Source organism: Rhinatrema bivittatum, chromosome 8, assembly GCF_901001135.1.
Source record: "Rhinatrema bivittatum chromosome 8, aRhiBiv1.1, whole genome shotgun sequence".
In the NCBI taxonomy this organism is placed as follows: Eukaryota; Metazoa; Chordata; class Amphibia; order Gymnophiona; family Rhinatrematidae; genus Rhinatrema; species Rhinatrema bivittatum.
Genome location: NC_042622.1, coordinates 204,083,105 through 204,099,516, shown reverse-complemented (window position 1 = coordinate 204,099,516; position 16,412 = coordinate 204,083,105).

Sequence of the window (16,412 nt, the reverse complement as noted above, 5' to 3'; positions counted from 1 at the left end):
TATTCCTGTATCATTGCAGCACACTTAGGCCTGTCCCAGGATATTCCTGTATCACTGCGGCACACTTGGGCCTGTCCCAGGATATTCCTGTATCTCTGCGGCACACTATGACCTTGTCCCAGGATATTCCTGTATCACTGCGGCACACTTGGGCCTGTCCCAGGATATTCCTGTATCACTGCGGCACACTATGACCTTGTCCCAGGATATTCCTGTATCACTGCGGCACACTATGACCTTGTCCCAGGATATTCCTGTATCACTGCGGCACACTTGGGCCTGTCCCAGGATATTCCTGTATCATTGTGGCACACTATGACCTTGTCCCAGTATATTCCTGTATCACTGCGGCACACTATGACCTTGTCCCAGGATATTCCTGTATCACTGCGGCACACTATGACCTTGTCCCAGTATATTCCTGTATCACTGCGCCACACTATAACCTTGTCCCAGGATATTCCTGTATCACTGTGGCACACTTGGGCCTGTCCCAGGATATTCCTGTATCACTGCGGCACACTTGGGCTTGTCCCAGGATATTCCTGTATCACTGCGGCACACTATGACCTTGTCCCAGGATATTCCTGTATCACTGCGGTACACTATGACCTTGTCCCAGGATATTCCTGTATCACTGCGCCACACTATAACCTTGTCCCAGGATATTCCTGTATCACTGTGGCACACTTGGGCCTGTCCCAGGATATTCCTGTATCACTGCGGTACACTATGACCTTGTCCCAGGATATTCCTGTATCACTGCGCCACACTATAACCTTGTCCCAGGATATTCCTGTATCACTGTGGCACACTTGGGCCTGTCCCAGGATATTCCTGTATCACTGCGGCACACTTGGGCTTGTCCCAGGATATTCCTGTATCACTGCGGCACACTATGACCTTGTCCCAGGATATTCCTGTATCACTGCGCCACACTATGACCTTGTCCCAGGATATTCCTGTATCACTGTGGCACACTTGGGCCTGTCCCAGGATATTCCTGTATCACTGCGGCACACTTGGGCTTGTCCCAGGATATTCCTGTATCACTGCGGCACACTATGACCTTGTCCCAGGATATTCCTGTATCACTGCGGCACACTATGACCTTGTCCCAGGATATTCCTGTATCACTGCGGCACACTATGACCTTGTCCCAGGATATTCCTGTATCACTGCGGTACACTTGGGCCTGTCCCAGGATATTCCTGTATCACTGCGGCACACTTTGATCTGTCCTGGGATAATCTTGGTACGTCTTCACCCCACAATGTATTTGCAGTCTAGTGACGAACCCTCTCATTCTAAGGAGAAGAGGGAGGATTTTTCAGAGGTATATACTGATTTTTTCAAATCAAGCTATTCGTTTATTGAAAATACGATTATATATTTTTTTCCCTCAGCCAGATTTGAAAAAGATAAGAAAAGAAAAATCAAAGTTGAGAAAGGTCAAGAGGAGAGAGGCGTGGGGTGAGGGGAGGGATTGTGTTCAAGGCTGTATATCAGAGGGGTTTAGAGACCAAGAAAGGAAATTGGCAGGGAGGGAGAGACAAGATCTTGTAATTAAAGGTTATTGACTGGGGGCAGGATACCAAGACTTCACAAAATTTTGAGTAAGAGGTTACACTCCTGGCGGTCCCATAACACGATTAAATGGCTAACCTGGGGAAGGGGTAGGGGCTGAGGAGTTGAGGAGTGGAAACACCAGCAGTACTGGAAAGAGCAGAATGGGTGAAGCCTGGCCAAAAAAAGGTCCCTGCTACAATTCAGGGCACAATGAATATCGGATGTTAAGAAGTGAACAAAATTACTTAAATAATAAATCTGAAGAGAATTAGGAGTTTAAGGAAGAAAGAAGGAAGCCATAGGATGTAATCTTTTAATTATAAAAAATGCAAAAACGCAGGAAAGGGGACAAGAGTAAGGACGGAAGAGCTGATGGGGGCCAATGCAGTAAAGTGCGCTCAGCCTGTGAGCGGTTGGACACGCTAGACTAGCACCTGATGCAATAAGGAGATTAGAGCGTCCAAAACGCGCGCTGAAACAAATGCATAGCCGATAGTGCCCGCCACATGTAAATTCCTTGTAGATGAGGCTATTAGCTATTACCCCGGTACCGAAAATCGCAGGGCACCCATCGCACACTTTTTAACACCGCAAATTTAACTCCAGCCCTAGAGATGGCATAAAGTCAATTCGCGAGTCACAGGCTCAGGAAAAATGAAAAAATACCGTCCTTTGTGTGTCCTCCTACTTAGTATCGTTGTGACAATTAACTGCTTGCGGTGTTGAAAAATAAATGCATATTGACTTGATTAAAATTAAAATTCTTATGGCCACACAATTTAGACACCCGTAGCAAGGGCGTCTTAGCAACTTCAGCAAAATAACACAGAAACTGGCCTGAAGAAGCAGGATAAAAATGGACGCTCCCACTGAGCGCCCATTGCAGTTATAGGAGCTCGATGCATTTGAGTGCTACGGATGCACAATTCTTCTCTAGCCTGCCCTTTCTTGCGCAGCCCCTCATTTAAATACAGCATCGGGCGCCCAGGGAACGTGACTGTGTGTGCATTAGGAAAAAAGGACGCTCCATACGAGCACCTATTTTCAGCGCACGTCTTACTGCATCGGCCCCCAAAATGTGCAAACTCTCATCCAGGGGCATCAGGTTAAAGGCCCTTAACGAATAGCAGAGGGCAGCACCCTACTACTAACAGAGAAATCCACAGATGCCCAATAGCACTGCTGAGCCTCCCAACCAGAGACTCTCATGTGTATTTATTCCCAGCAGACTACTGGCATATCAAGAGACAAAACATGCAAAAAGCTACTTCAAGTACTACTTATCATTTCTATAGCCTCTACGCAGCTCCCAAAGCAAAGCCCCCCAGGGGGCAGTAGATGGCTCACAGGGACAGGCCAGAGGACTTGTGCCCTGCCACAGAAATGAACCGGTGACCAAGCCTATCCCAGAACTCAAAAGGTCAGAGGGCAGAAATGCCTTGAAAGATTTGCTATCTACATGAGGTGGATTTAAACACAGGCTATCCCAATATGGAATCCGCCTGTTGTTGCGATGTTAGAGCCCTGTCGATGCACTAATGTATTCATGTCCCAGGCATGTCTAAACCTTGTTCACAATTCATTTTAAGACTTTTATTCTGCAGTTCAGTGGCGGTGAGCCCATTCAATGCAGATTAAAAAAGAAAATTCATAGTAAATATACAATATATTGAAAACATCTCACAAAGTTTAAAAAAATGACTCCTTCGGGGCCTCATTCACCCTCCCAGTATAAGAGAACAAAAACACCCCTAAGCATAAGATAACCAACATAATATGAGGGGCATTGTCTCCGGTCACTCACCCCAGGGGCCTAGCAAGCAATATAAGAAATAGGGTTTTCAAAACAGAGAACTGTGATTGCCGTGTTAGTCCACTTGGATATGTAGAAATAAGGATCAAGCTGTAGGTGATGCTTTTTTTTATGGGACTAATGTAATATATTTGTGAGGAGCTTTCCAGAGTTATCTCTTCATCAGATCAGTAAAGAAACAGCGCAGCTACATTGGGTTTAAATAGTACAGTATCATCTATATCTGAGGTTATCGGAGCTGCAATGGCATGTACAGGCAGCCAAAAATCTAGACGACTCCCTGTGAAACGGCATTGTTTCTTCACTGACCTCATAAAGAGAGGATAACTCTCAAAAGTTTGTCACAGATGCATTGTTAGTCCAATAAAAAGGTCTCACCTACATCTTGTTTGCTGAGTTTTTAAAGCCTAATTCCCATAATTGCCCTCACATACACAGGGCATAACAAGAATTCCAAGGTCGTTATCCTCTGCTCAGGCAATCAATCCGAAACAAGCAATCCGAAACAACCTGGTCCAATAGGAGGTCCCCCACCTATAAAAGAACAGGTATCAAACGCCTTACTAGAGTATGGAAGGATACCAAATCTAGTTCCCCCTCCTTATCAGTGCTGGAATCATGAAGGGAAAAGCTCCTATCTACAGTACAGGGAAGCCCCAATTCTGAGACAATCCCAGCTGCTCATAATAGCAAAACCCAAATCTGATCAAAACAGCCAAGTCAGATAAATTTAGTTCCAAGGGCACAGAATGCCAAAGAGAGGACATGGGTCGAGTTCACAATAGCCTTTGCTGAACTTGGATACCATGCTCCTGAACCAGGAATGTCAACAGGGATAGTAACCGTGTGTTCCAGGAGCCAGTCAAGAATATTAATATGTTGGGAATCCAGGCCGCGGGCAGCCGTGATCGGGCCCCCCTCTCACCCGCGGAAGCGGGGACTGCTGACCGGCTCCTCCTCGCTCTGTCTCCCCGCGGCGAGGCTTCCCAACAGTGTTCTCTCACCATGAAGGAGACACCACCAAACAAGATGGCGGACTCCGCCCCTAGGCGTGCGTGCACGTGACGGCACTGAATTTAAAGGGGCCGTGGTGGGAAACTGTGGCCCGGCCCCCAACAAGACGTCAGCACCTCTGGCCTATATATAGGCCACTACAGCCCTTCATGCTTTGCCTTTGCAACAGGTCTGACTCTCTTAAGTAGCTAGTTGCAGTTCCTGTGTTCCAGTTCCTGCTCCGCTCTTGCGTTCCAGTTCCTGCATTCCAGTTCCTGCTCTTCTCCTGTGCTCCAGTCCCCAGCTCGGCTTGATTCTCTGGTTCTCGACTTCAGCTTGTCTTCTGTTTCTCCTGGTCTGCTGCCCGTCCTGATCCTTGGCTTGTCTCCGGTCTCCACCAGCCTGCTGCCTGCCCAGACTCCTGGTCTGTTTCCACGTTTTGGTTCTGCGCTGCCTGCCTCGACTTGGATTGTGACCTGACTATTCTTCACCAGGAGACCCCTCCTAAGTCCTCCTGGCCCCCCTAGTAACCAAGGGCTCAACCTGCGGAGAACAGGGGTTGGTTTAGGTGAAGATCCAGTTGGTCTCCTGGCCTTGATCCGCCTCCCTGCTATGGGTTCCGCTGCAGGCCTCCCTTCAGCGGGTTCCATTCACCCCCGAGCCGGCCCAAGGGTCCACTTCTCAACAGTTTGCAAAGGCCATGGACCCGGCGGACCTCTCCGGCCTCCAGGCCATACCAGGTATTGCGCAACGACTACAACAGCAGCAACACTGCTTGGATGTCTTGGTGGCTACTGTAGAATGATTGACGTACCGCTTGGACTCCTCACCTCCGGTGGCACCTCCCTCTCCAGTGCCGGTTCTGAGTCCCGGACCGGCGGCTTTGATGCACCTGCCAGCTCCTCCCCGGTATTCGGGCGAAGTCAAGTAATGCCGAGGTTTCCTCAATCATTGCTACATGCGATTTGCTCTCCAGTCAACACAGTTTCCATTCGACCAGGTGAAGATCACCTACATTCTGTCTCTGCTGGATGGGAAGGCCCTGGCCTGGGCCTCTCCGTTATGGGAGCGCAATGATCTGTTGCTGGGGAATCTTCAACTGTTTATAAACAGTTTCAAGCAAATATTCGTCGAACCAGCTCACCAATCCACTGCGGCTGCTGAACTTCTGCACCTGCGCCAGGGTTCCCGAACACTGGCTGATTATGCAGCCGAGTTTCGCACGTTGGTGACCAAGCTGGGCTGGCGGGAGGACAGCCTCTGCAGAATGTTCTTGGAAGGACTATCTTCTCGCATTAAAGACAAGCTAGCAGCAAGAGATCTTCCTTGAAAGCTTGATTAATCTAGCAGGAAGGGTCAATCGCCGGCTTCAGCAATGGGCTCGAGAAGTTAAAACGGCCCAAAGACTGGTTACACTGGCTCCGGCCTTCTCCTGACCTATGTCTTCTTCACCAGCTCCTCCGAGCAACTAGGGTGATGAACCTAATCAGCTGGGGCGAGGTCCTCTTACCCCGGAAGAAAGGAGACGACACTCACTAGGCCTTTGCTTATACTTTGGAAGCAAGGATCATTTTCTAGCTCAATGCAGTGAACGGCCAGAAAACTCCAGGGCCTAGGCATCATCGGGGAGCTGTCCCTAGGCTGCCTCAATTCTGCTCCTCAATGTACAGGACCAGTGACTCTTGATTATCCTGGAGGAACTTTCTCTACTCTTGCCTTTATTGACTTTGGAGCTGGGGGGAACTTTATCCTGGCTGAGCTAGTCCAACAATTGCAGCTCGCCGTGCTTCCCCGCAAACCTCTGTTACAAATTTCATCTATTCAGGGCACTCTACTCCCAGGGCACATCTCAACTACCTCAACACCCTTGACTCTTCGCACTGGAGTGCTCCACTCAGAAGAGATATAATTTCTGGTTTTGGAGAAATCCATGCATCCCACTGTGCTAGGTCTACCCTGGCTCCAAAAGCACTCTCCACTAATCAACTGGGAGCCTCTTCAAATCACAGCATGGAGTCCTACTTATTTCTCAAACTGTATACTCACCTTGCCACAACCCAGCTTGCCTCTAGCCACCACAACGATATCTCTGCCAACACCTTACATGGAATTCACAGATGTCTTTTCCAAAGAACAAGCAGAGATACTCCCCAAGCACCGGTCCTTCGACTGCGCTACAGAGCTACTGCCGGGAACAAAGCCCCCTCAGGGACGCGTGTACCCACTATCACTTCCTGAGACACAAGCCATGACATGGTACATCAAGGAAAACCTGGACAAAGGATTTATCCAGCCTTCAACATCCCCAGCTGGTGCTGGATTATTTTTCGTCACTGAAAAGGATGGAACCCTCAGACCCTGCATCGACTACCGGGGGCTTAATGCCATTACCCGCAGGGACAGATACCCCTTACCCCGGAGTTCCTGGACCAACTGCAGGGAGCTAAGCTTTTTACTAAACTGGACTTAAGAGGAGCATATAGCCTAGTACGAATCAAAGCTGGCGACGAATGGAAAACCGCCTTCAACACACGAGATGGGCATTACGAATACTTAGTAATGCCCTTTGGGTTGTGTAATGCCCCAGCAGTTTTCCAAAACCTCATGAATTATGTACTCAGAGACATGCTTCAGTCCTCAGTGATTGTGTCCGTGGATGACGTACTCATTTATTCCAAAGATCTCTCCACCCACAGGTGGGACATACGTAAGGTGCTACAACGTCTCCGTGAGAATCGCCTTTTTGCTAAAGCTGAGAAATGTGGTTTTGAACAAGAATCCCTGCCGTTTCTAGGGTACATAGTATCTTCAACTGGATTTCACATGGACCCCAAGAAAGTTTCCGCTATCCAAGATTGGCCACGGCCAACTGGAATTAAGGCCCTACAATGCTTCCTCGGATATGCAAACTTTTATCACCATTTTATACCTCATTACTCTTCTATGGTAGTGCCACTTACTGCATTAACAAGAAAGGGAGCTAATGCCAGGGATTGGTCACCAGAGGCTATACAAGCCTTTGAAGAGTTGAAGCAAGCCTTTCTTCTCAACCATGCCTCCGACATCCCGATCCTTCGCAACCCTTCATAGTAGAGGTGGACGCCTCCGACCTAGCAGTGGGTGCAGTAATTAGTCAAGTTTCCAATAAAGGTACTCCTTCCTTGCTCTTACTTCTTGTGGAAGTTCTCACCTGCAGAGAGGAACTATGGCATAGGAGATAAGGAGCTCCTAGCCATTAAAATGGCTTTCGAGGATTGGCGACAATGACTGGAAGGGGCCCTACACCCCATAGTGGTATACACCGACCACAAAAATCTAGAGTATCTGTGTAAAGCTCAACGCTTGAATCCTCGGCAAGCACGCTGGTCGCTGTTTTTTAGCCACTTTAATTTCACACTCTGATATCGTCCAACATCCAAGAAGATTAGAGCGGATACCCTCTCCTGGACCACGGAGCTCGAAGATGCAATGACGAATCGATTCCACAATACATTCTGGATCCAGCTAAGGTCTTGTTGTCCGCTATTGACCTTGTTCCTGCAGGCAAGACAGTCCTCTGTGCCATCGCGGGAAAGTGCTAGCTTGGGCACATGATTCATTAACGGCTGGGCACACGGGAAAAGCCAGAACACTAGAAATCATTACTCACCACTATTGGTGGCCGCAAGTCTCTCAAGATGTCCAAGCATACGTCAGTTCTCAACCCATGGGTGCCCAGCACAAATCATTACCTGGCCAACCCTGGGGCCTATTACAACCTCTGCCTGTTCTAACGGAGCCCTGGACCCATATTTCTACCGACTTTTTAGTAGATCTGCCACTCTCAGAGGGAAAGAGGGTCATTTGGGTCACAGTAGACAGGTTCTCTAAGATGGCACACTTCGTGCCTCTCTCCAAGCTTCCTACGGCACCTGAACTTGCTAAGCTCTTCACACAACATATCTTTCGTCTGCATGGTCTCCCACAGCACATTGCCTTAGACAGAGGTCCACAGTTCACAGCAAAGTATTGGAGAGCACTCTGCAAAACGTTTGGGGTTCGCCTGGACTTTACTTCAGCCTTCCACCCCCAAGGCAATGGCCAAGCTGAGCGAACCAACCGCTCCTTGAAGACGTTTCTTCACGTCTTTGTAGGTGAAAGACAAAATGACTGGGTAGCCCTATTACCGTGGGCTGAATTTTCCTACAATCATCACGTACATTCAGCAACTAAAGCTTCACCTTTTCAAGTGGTGTTTGGGAAACAACCTACACCGCCCCTATCTCTTCTGTTGACAGTACCATCACCAGCAGTCCAGCTTTCGGCCCGTCAACTCCACTCCCTCTGGGAGACCACGCAAGCCAATTTACTATGAGCAGCGGAGGTTGCAAAGAAGGATACTGACAGATGTCGTCGACCGGCTCCACTCTTTAACCCCGGAGAGCAGGTTTGACTAAGTACACGCCACATTCATCTTCGCATCCCATCTATGCATTTAGCCCCTAAATACATTGGGTCTTTTGTGATCGCCGATAGACTGGGTCCAGTAACCTACCATCTATGTTTACCTACTAGCCTACAAATACACAATGTTTTCCACGTTTCACTACTGAAACCAGTGATTCTTTCACGTTTCCACCCTCTTCCACCTAAAACTCCAGAGGTGGTCGCTTTCAAGGATACTATCTATTAGGTGCATGAGGTCCTGGATGTTCGATTCTATCATCGTAGATGGGAATACTTGATCTCATGGGAAGGCTTTGGACCTGAGGAAAACACTTGGGAACCTACCTCCAACATTCTTGATAAGTCTCTACTGCTCCAATTTCATCACGACCATCCCACTAAGCCTAGACCCCCGGGAAAGGGGCGTAGAGGGGGGGGGGTACTGTTGGGAATCCCGGCCATGGGCAGCCGCGACCGGGCCCCCCTCTCATTTACCCATGGAAGCGGGGACTGCTAAACGGCTCCTCCTTGCTCTATTTCCCCGTGGCGAGGCTTCCCGGCGATGTTCTCTCACCATGAGGGAGAGGTCGCCGAACAAGATGGTGGACTCTGCCCCTAGGCACGCGCGCGACGGCACTGAATTTAAAGGGGCCACGGCGGGAAACTGTGGCCCGGCCCCCAACAAGACGTCAGCGCCTCTGGCCTATATATATAGGCCACTACAGCCCTTCATGCTTTGCCTTTGCAACAGGTCTGACTCTCTTGAGTAGCTAGTTGCAGTTCCTGCATTCCAGTTCCTGTTCCGCTCCTGTGCTCCAGTCCCCAGCTCGGCTTGATTCTTTGGTTCTTGACTTCGGCTTGTTTTCTGTTTCTCCTGGCCTGCTGCCCATTCTGATCCTTGGCTTGTCTCCGGTCTCCACCAGTCTGCTGCCTGCCCAGACTCCTGGTCCATTTCCACGTTTTGTTTCTGTGCTGCCTGCCTCGACTTGGACTGTGTCCTAACTATTCTTCACCAGGAGACCCCTCCTAAGTCCTGCCAGCCCCCCTAGTAACTAAGGGCTCAACCTGCGGAGAATAAGGAGTTGGTTTAGGTGAAGATCCAGTTGGTCTCCTGTCCTTGATCCGCCTCCCGGCTACAGGTTCTATTCACCCCCGAGCCGGCCCAAGGGTCCACTTCTCAACATATCAGCCACATGAGGTGGGGTTTCCATAGCACATATTAAAACCACCTCGACCTTGGCTAAAATTGGGTCGCATAAGAACATAGAGGGCTGCTTGTTTAACTCTAAGTTCTGAGAAAGTAAAGCAGCAGGCCTCAGATCATTGATCTGTGGAAGGGAGCAGAAAACTGAGTTAGGAAATGATGTAACCTGAGAACAAATAGGGCAGGAGTAGCCAATTTTCATCCTCAAAAGCCACAAACCGGTCTGGATTTCAGGATAGTCATAATGAATATGCATAAGATATCGTTACATACAATGGAGGCAGTGCATGCAAAGCTCTCTCATACATAATCATTATGGATATCCTGAAAACTTGGGCTGTCTATGGTTCTTGAGGAGTGGAGCTGGCCAGCCCTGAAATAGAGGATCCGAAGAGCACGGGCCCTCATTTAATTCTACATTCTAAAAGAGTGCAGTGACAGAGCTGTGGTCATTAGTCTGTAACAGTGGGCAAGCAGCAATGCCTCTGACCCCTGTTGGGGCTGGGTCAAGCCATGACTGTGTTAGAAGAAGTCATGAAAGGTATTCCTGCTCTTTTCAATTTTTTATCAAATAAATTGAGCTAACCGCTCACAATCGGGATTATCATCCACTGAGACTGGTCTGGCAGAGACTCCTTTCAAGTAATCATCTGGGGCCACTGCTTTTTAATATATTTATAAATGACCTGGAAATGGCAACAACAAGTGAAGTGATCAAATTTGCCCATGTCACAAAATTATTCAAAGTTGTTAAATCACAATGAGGATTGTGAGAAATTGAAAGAGGACTTTGTAAAATTGGGAGACTGGGCATGCAAATGGAAAATGAAATTTAATATGGACAAATGCAAAGTGATGTACTTAGGGAAGAGAAACCCAAATTATAGGTACACAATGCAAGGTTCCAGATTAGGTGTCACCACTCAGGAAAAGGATCTAAGTGACATCGTTGAAAATACATTTGAAATCTTCTGCTCAGTGTGCAGCAGCAGCCAAGTAAATAGAATGCTAGGGATTATTAAGAAAGAAATGGAGAATAAAACAGAGAATATCATAATGCGTCTGGTATCACTCCATGGTGCAACCTCATCTTGAATATTGTGTTCAGTTCTGGTCACCACATCTTAAGAAAGAGGTAGCAGACTTAGAAAAGGTACAGAGAAGGGCGACCAAGGTGATAAAGGGGATGGTACAATTCCCCTATGAAGAAAGAGTTAGGCGTCTTCAGCTAGGAGAAGAGACCGCTGAGGTGAGACATGATAGAGATCTATAAAATAACGAGTGGAATGGAATGAGTAAATGTTAATCAGTTGTTTACTCTTTCAAAAAGTACAAAGACCAGGGAACACACAATGAAGTTACTAGATAATATATTTAAAACTTATAAGAGAAAATATTTTTTTTTACTCAACACATAATTAAGCTCTGGAATTCAGGATGTGGTGAAAGCTAGTAGTGCAGCTGCGTTTAAAAAAGGTTTTTACAAGTTCCTTGAGGAAAAGTCCATTAACCATTATTAAGGTAGAGTTGCAGGAATCTACTGCTTATTCTTGGGATAAGAAGCTTGGAATCTGTCTACCCCCTGGGATCCTGCCAGGAACTTATGACCTGGATTGGCCACTGTTGGACAGAGTGATCTGACCCAGTATGGCAAATCTTATGTTCTTATGTAGAGATGTAATAAAAGTTAATTAAAGCTGTTCTCAGTCATTAGAATCCTATGGGTGAAATATAGTACTTTTTTTTTTTGCTTCCATTGTCTCATTCTTATAGGTTTTGGGGCAGATTTTTAAAATTACGCGCGGGGGGTACATTTGTGTGTGCTACCCAGCACGCACAAATGTACACCCGATTTTATAACATGCGCGCACTACTGCGCGCCATGTTATAAAATCTGGGGGCGGTGTGCAAGGGGGTGCACACGTGCACCTTGCGCGTGCCGAGCCCTAGGCGAGGCCCGATGGCCACGCCCCCGGACCGCCCCTGGACCACTGCCACGCCCCCAGATTTCCACCACGCCCCTGGACATGCCCACGGCCCCCGCCCACACCCATTTTTGTGAGCCCCGGGACATACACGCATTCTGGGGCTTGCATGCGCCGCCGAGCCTATGCAAAATAGGCTTGGTGCATGCAGGGTTTTTTTTTTAAGGGTTACGTGCGTAACTTACACACGTAACACTTTTAAAATCCGCCCCTTTATACTTAAAGGCCGATAAGATTTTGACCGAAGGATCACCAGAGTGTTGTCAGAATCTTTCTAGCTGCCTGCAGTGTTCTTTAAGCTTAAAAGATAATCCAAGAACCACTGACAGAAGGATCTACTGGGAAAAACAGGGCAGCTGTTATCTAGAGCCCTTTCCAAGGTCTTGTTCCAGAGGCTGATTAATGAATGGACTATGCAGCAAAGCTGGTTAAAGAAATGACCATTATCTATTTTCCCTATGGAGAGAAGCTCTAATGTAACATTAGAATGTTACTTATTTTTCTATCATGTGCAACTGTGCTAAAATAGTGGATGTGAGTAAATAATGGTCTGAGCAGATCAGAGGCATAGCATCAATCACAGTGACGTTCTCTTCCGCCAAGCCTTTAATCCCAAATCCATAACCACCTCTACCCTGGAAAGCAGCTGACTCCAGCTCCCCTGCATGCATTAGACTCAGACTGACTGCTATCGTCTGCCTGGCACCATGAGGGAGAGCCTTGTTTTTCGATTTATTTCAAGTTGTAGTCCTTAATGTCCACCTTCTTCAGCTAAGCTGTGACACCTACTAATCTCCAGTATGTTGTACCCCACCTTGGGTGAATTTTTTTTATTCAAAAAGGAGGGTAATAAATCCAAATAAATAAATATTGATTCCTTTAAGATCACATGGGGCTAGCACCAGGTTTAAAGGGAAAGGGGAAAAATGTATCTGGGATAGGCCAAAGATAGACATGGCAGCCAAAAAAAAGTCTTGTGCTGTACCTGCATCTGGGGATTCAAGATGTAAATTAAAATCTCCTAGTACAAGTAGCTGGGAATACTCCAAGCTCAGCTGGGGGCTAAATGTAATTAGGCAATCTAAGTGAGCAATAACTCTCTCTGGGGGACGATAAATCAGGAGAATCCCCAAATGGTAACTAAGCTCCAGCTTTGCCAGCAAACATTCACAGCTTGGTTGTTCTTCAAGTTCCACATTCTGAAAAGGTCAGGAACCCTGAAATAAATCATAGCTATGCCTCCCCCTCTTTTTTGGGCACCATTAATTCAGTAGAGGTCCTTACCAGTTCAGAGATCCAGGACAGCACAGTGAAAGGAATCTGTGAGTGGCAGGAGTTTCCACTTTGAACCAGCTAAGACCATCCTGAACCCCCGTGCTTCATAGCTTGGGAGAAGGACCTCTCTGGATCTTGGTTCCTGCCCCCAGTGCCCCCTTTAGAGCACACCTATCAGCACCCAGCTGGGCCTGGCTCTGTGCATTCGTTCCCATTTGGTTATGAACCACTATATTCAGTTTAATGTAACTGCACCTGCCTGTTCTTGTATCCCAAGTGAATTACCTGACATGTGCTCAGGGCAGGTCTGATCTGTCACTTCTTTAGCCTTCAGTTCTGAAGATTTTTGCCGAAGTTCTTGCTTGTCTATTTTTTTTTTCTTTTCTGTCCTGCTGTTGTAGGAAATGAGCTCCTTGGACAAAAGACTCAATATTTCAAGACTGCACAAGCAAGCTTATGCTCAGGCTTCTGGTGTGACTTTTGCCTGGAACTTACATCTGGCCTCAGTGCTCTTCTGCCGCTTTGATAGCTGGACTGGTCTCCTGAAGGCCTCTCGGACACTGCAGTACTACCCAGAGATGTGTAATTAGGGCTGACTTTCCACGTCCTGTCACCTGTCCAAGGATTTAAACCGCTGATCCCTGGACAAAACAGGTAACAGAATTCAAGAAAGCATAGGAAAGCCTGAATGTAATAAAGCAACTGGAAAAGCTCACAGTCTGCATGGTTGCATGAGCAGAGGTATCACCCATATGAAGAAGAAGGTAATAGTGCCCTTGTATAGATCACTAGTAAAGCTCTGAGCACCGTGTTCAGCTCTGGAGGCTGCACCTTCATAAGACGTTTGAGGGACTGGAAGTGATTCAGAAAAGGGCAACCGAAACGACACAAGGCCTGCAACACAAACCCTACAAGGAGAGGCTTAACACACAAAAATGTACTCCCCGGAGAAAAGAAGGAATAGGGAGGAAATTTCGGAAACCTAAGTATAGGAAGGTGAAGTTTTACCCAGAAAAGGAAGTTTGGGGACATAGGGGTGATGATATGAGGTTGCAGGGAGTATCATATGAAGGAAAAAGGAGAAAATATTTGAGGGGAAGGGGGGCGGGCGACAGATGCCCGGAATAGCCACCATCACAGGCAGCAGCAACCAAAACTGAGACACAACTTTAACATGCTCGGGGCAGACGCGGAGCGAGATAGTAAAGGTGGGTGGATGGTAACAGATAGAAGGAAGGAGGGAAGGGGGTTTAAGCGTTTGCTTGGTGCTATGAAACTTTTAGAGGGCCAAAGAGGGGAGGACCCAAGCCTAGAGAGTGCAGAACAATGGCATAAGCCTTACAAGAAGGCTGAAGCCTAGTCACACCCCCATAAGGAAAGGACATCTCCGACTCTTGCTTCCTGCCCCACAATGCCCCCTAGCGGCACCCAGCTGGAAAGAACCAAATGCTTATTTCCCATGTGGTTATGAACTGTTATACCCAGGTTTTACATCTTGCTAACCGCACAAAGCAGCTATGGTTACAGCCCTAACAGCACTGGCATAACCCGCACAGAGCAATGGCTACAACCTTAAACAGGAGCAGTACAACCGCACCGGGTTTTCAAGAAGGGGAGGGTAATCTGCAGAGTGATCAAGGTTAAAATCCAAACATCAATGAGCAGGGGGAGGCTGGATGCCTTGGACAACGGCCTCACGAAGTTTGGCTGGCTGTGTGGATTATTACAAAATGTGGTAACAGACGGGGGAAGGAGGCCTGGTTTTTGAATTAAGTATTTGATTTTCTGAGAATCAAGAAAAGAAGACAACGAGGCCTGAGATGTCCTGCCAGCGGTGGTAGCTGAAGCCAGCAGTGTAGCAGGATTTGGAGATGGTTGGGACAGGCATTGAGGGCAGAGGGAGGAACAGGGTTGAGTGGTCTGATAAAAGACATGATAGAAATTGATGTTGATTTAAGTATGTGAATTTATATACTTATCTATCTAAAGAAGTAGAAAGTCAGGGAGGAAAAATATCAACTGGGCTGATTGGATGTGCCAATTGGTCTTTATCTGCCAGCGTTTACTATGTTAGACACAGATGCTCTCTAGTTGAGAAGAAGGTGCTGCTTTGAGCTTATAGAGTTTTAAATTGACAGGGGTCTATGGCACCAGAAATTAAATTGGGCAGACTAGATGGACTTTTATGAACCTTATTTGCCATCATAGTCCATGTTTCTAGGACTTCCTAGGCAGTGACTCCACCACTGGGCTACCGTGCCTGATGCAGTGTCTCCCAGGGATTGTTGAACGGGAGGTTTAATCATCCAAGTTGGCCAGAGCCTGAACAGTTTTGAGGGATCAAGAAGCAGCGCATGAATCCCTCTTATTGCACAGGTTCTAAATTTCAAGCACAAATGGTCCATCCTTAGCTCATGGCTCAGACTTTTACACTTGATCTTAGCCAACAAAGCCAAGAAGCTTAAGCTTGTCTTAAAGCAAACCGTAAAAGAAAGCTACCCAGGGATGTAACTCATCAACCTTCCTCACTGACACAGTTAAGCTCACTATCCCCTCAGAGTGCTCTCAGGGAAGATAAAGCTCATTTTACTCGGATATTCTGCGAGGAATCATTTCTATGCACCAGCTGTCCCAGAGCTCTCTCTCTTCAGGTAATATGTATTTTTACTAACAGCTAATTCAAATTCTGTGAGATATGTGAACAGGGTCGAGAGATTGATAATACAAATGTAAAGGATTAAACCCATACATTACAGCTTCCAGACAGAGCTGGATCTCCAGAAAGAGAAACTTTAGTAGCAGGGAAGGCAGAGCTATAGACGCATGACTTACCCTGAAAGAAGAGTTTTCATAACCTAAAATCAGACAGCCCCAGAATCCATCCAGCTAGGAGCATCTTACTGGCAGGATTCCTCTTAATAAAAAAAAAAAGTTCTCGCATGTCTGAGCTGCTGAGAGCTTCCATCTTGTACGGAGCAGCAGGAGCGGTGATATCGGCTCATCCGTCCTCATCAGTAAACCAGGGGACATACTGATGTCACAGACTGCCCCTCCTACTGGTGCACCCTGTCACTAGCAGTGCCTAGGGCATGGCTTTCCAAACCTGTCCTGATGACCCCACAATCAGTCAGGTTTTCAGAATATGCAT